Source organism: Stegastes partitus, unplaced genomic scaffold, assembly GCF_000690725.1.
Source record: "Stegastes partitus isolate 25-593 unplaced genomic scaffold, Stegastes_partitus-1.0.2 Scaffold658, whole genome shotgun sequence".
Taxonomy (NCBI): domain Eukaryota; kingdom Metazoa; phylum Chordata; class Actinopteri; family Pomacentridae; genus Stegastes; species Stegastes partitus.
Genome location: NW_007578389.1, coordinates 72,932 through 76,318, shown reverse-complemented (window position 1 = coordinate 76,318; position 3,387 = coordinate 72,932).

The following is a 3,387-nucleotide window of genomic DNA, read 5'->3' as shown; positions in this document are numbered from 1 at the left end:
TCAGCTAACTCAGGAGCAGTCTCTGGACCAAGGGAAACATCATCAGCTAACTCTGGAGCAGTCTCTTGACTAGGAGAAGTATGAGCTGACTATGGCAGGGTACTGAACTTGACGTTGGTAGATGCAGGAGCAGACGAGGCATCGACGACCCTCTCAGACTCAGAAGGGGATGAGGTGTCGCTGACCGTCTGAGTCACAGGAACAGAAGACACGCTATCAGTCCTCTCAGAGACGGAAACAGAAGAGGTGTTGGTGACGAAGGATCTGTGAGGAAGCAGGACTGGTTGACGGGGATTTTCACGATGCTCGTCTACAGGACCTCCTCGGTGATCAGCGGTGGGGCCTTCATGGCACTGAGGAGTGGTGGAGTCTGGGTGTTGGGGAGCAGCAAGGTGTGCCTTCGGTGGGAACCATGTGTCCTTCTGGAAGAACTCCCAGGTGGAGGCGTCTCCAGGGAATCCTGAAGGGAAGGTGTTAGGGCGGGGCAGGTAATCAGGCAGGAGAGCAGACAAACACTGATGAGTGTAAAGATACCTTCAACGAGACGAGAGAGAGTACAGCTCACATGCCAAAATAAAGCAGGAAATAAATGAAACAAGAACTGAAAGCGGGAGCGGAGTGGGACGATTTCAGACAATGGAAATGTCTTCCCCTGCTATATTTTGTGTATTTTGTTTATTTAACCTTTATTTTGCAAGATAAGTTAGTTAAGAACTGGTTCTCAGTTTCAGTAACGACCTGGTCAAGAGGCGGCATACAAACAAGATCCAGAGGCATTAGTTCGTCTCATTTAAGATCCTCAACCGGCTGTTTAGAAAAGTGCTACTAAAGTCAACTCTGTATCTGATGGTAAATTCTAACCTGCCTCATAAAACTGTTGCCGCAATTACTACTTTTTTTTTCTTTTTAGGTTCATTAAAGAAAATTTTAACAGTCTGTCTATCAATAGGAAATATGCAATTTGTTTTGGAAGCGGCCACACATTTAACTGTATACAATTAATAAAGTCACTGGATAATTGATAGTATAAGCCCTGACTGATGAGTCGCTCTGCAAAGTTTTATAAATGGGCCTCTAAATGTCCCGACTAGTCAACTTCATAACTTGAAATATTACTAAAAAATGCACATTATCAATGCAGAGAATGATGGAGTAACCCTGGAAATCTATTAGATTATAAAATTGCTGAAAATGTTTTATTTTGTCACCTGCTAACAGATTATATTTAGCTTATATTATAAAATTAATTCCCAGAATAACAGAAGTCCAGCAGCACTCTGGGAAACTATTCACTCCGAGCATTCACCCCAAGCTGACGAGTCATGAGGAGGGAAACCGTTTGGTGAAACCTTATTGTAACATTTAAAAGTAGGAAGACATTTTCTGCAGCAGCCAGCTGAGGACAGACAGCTGAGGATTCAAGCAGTATGTTGGCGATAAGCTAATCTGTGGAGGGGAGGGAGCGCCGGGACGCTGTTGACAGGAAGGCTAAGATGAGCATCCATGACTGACTGTCTCTCTGTCCCGTTCATTATCAGGTGCCACATTCCTGTTCAGACCGCAGAGCATTGGTCACTGGACTGACGCAGTGTCAGAAAATGTGTTTTAGCCACGACAGGGTTATTGCCATCCCTGGTGTGGTCATCAGCATGCTGTCAGTGTGTCACAGTCAGCCTCCCTCAGGTGATGCTGTTGCCGAAACATTCTCAAAAACACCCAAATATTACATCTAAATTCCATTCAGTTTTATTTATATAGCGCCAAGTTTACAGCGTATGTCATCTCACAGCACTTAGCACACTTAATCCACAACTTTCTTTGGATTCTTCTATGTTTTTACTGGACGATATGAATAAATGTTAACAGTCCCCTTGCTAAGTGTTTGACTGTGGAGGTGTAATGGTTTTATTTTTTGTTCTTTTTTTTGTAATTATCTCTTGAGAGCAAAAGTTTGGTTTAGTTTGTTAGCCGAGTAGCATTTTCTAATTAGCGCTAAACACAAACAGCGAAGTGTGATGCCTTGAATTTTGCAGATATTGGACAGACGGTGATGAACAGTCGTGTGATTGTTATTTATCCTGTGGAGAACATGCTTGGTCGTCCAATAGAGTAAAAATGTTCAAATTGCTCGTCGCACGAAAGAAGAAGTCAGGATTTGTCTTCTAAAAACAATGAATATTTGTGCAGAATTTATTGGCTAATCTACAATAAATTATTATTTTAAATAGTAAAATTAGTATTAGATATATTTGTATCAAACCGTAGCCCTGTCGGTGTGGAGTTGGTCTTGAAGGACTCTGGGGAACCACTGCTGTGTTTTCCTAATTTACAGAACATCGGGCCTCTCATTTCACCTCAGCTCAGCACGCTCCGTCATTTAGATTATGATGATGCACTTACGTTCTCATTAAGGGCTTTAATGACATCGACATGAGGGAGGAGTGCAGATTTAAATGTCAACTAGTCCAACCAGCTGGTTCAGGAGTGCCGACCAGCACACTGCACGGTCCAGTTCTTCTGAAACAGCCGAGACTTCAGGTCAATTTGTAAAATAATGTCAGCTGATGCTGAAATGTGAACCATGAACGCCCCAAAGTTTAGGGTTAGGGTTCTCTCACTCAGGAATCAGGTAAATATAAACCATCTAACTCTGACACACTGCAGAGGGCTGCACTACGAAGCAAGATTCGTCTGTTATCCAGATATGTTGAGTTTAAAGTTAAAGCTAACCCGGTCGGGAGCAGGTTATGTTCAGAGTTTTGGATTTAAATCAGCTGGAAAGAGCGTTTCCCTTTAACCACATCGTTTCCTGACTATTAATTATGAGTGATACAAATTCTCAGCTGAGGGAATGTGTCTTATCTTTCTTAAATGCCTCCTTTTATGTGAACAGAGTCTGAAGCAGAAAGTCTGAGTTGACAAACAAAGCTGAAAACCACCTTCGTGATACCAGTAATCTCTGGCTGGGGCTTTAGGTTTTGTCCAGCCAGCTTACACAAAGAAAGCCTGGCTATGTCACACTTGCTTCGTAGTTCAACCTTCAGGTCATTGATTTGTTTGAATTCATGTGATAAATGATAGCAGCTTAGCAAATATACAGGCTGGTTTACAGCTAGTGTTCACACACCTTCCTGAAGTTATGGTAGCACCTGGTGTGATCATAGGTATGAGCTGCAGGTACGTCCATCAGCTCCACTAACCTGACAGTGAGGATGTATGAAGATTTCTGTAATAACTGTAATAATATGCAATAAGAATGAGAAGTGACAGGGAATAAATTAAAATGAGCTAATCTAAACCCAAAATTGAATTTCACGAGTGTTGCTCAGCTCAGATTTCAACTCTGAAACCTTTAGGGGCTGCAGGGTGGCGCAGGTGGTAACACTG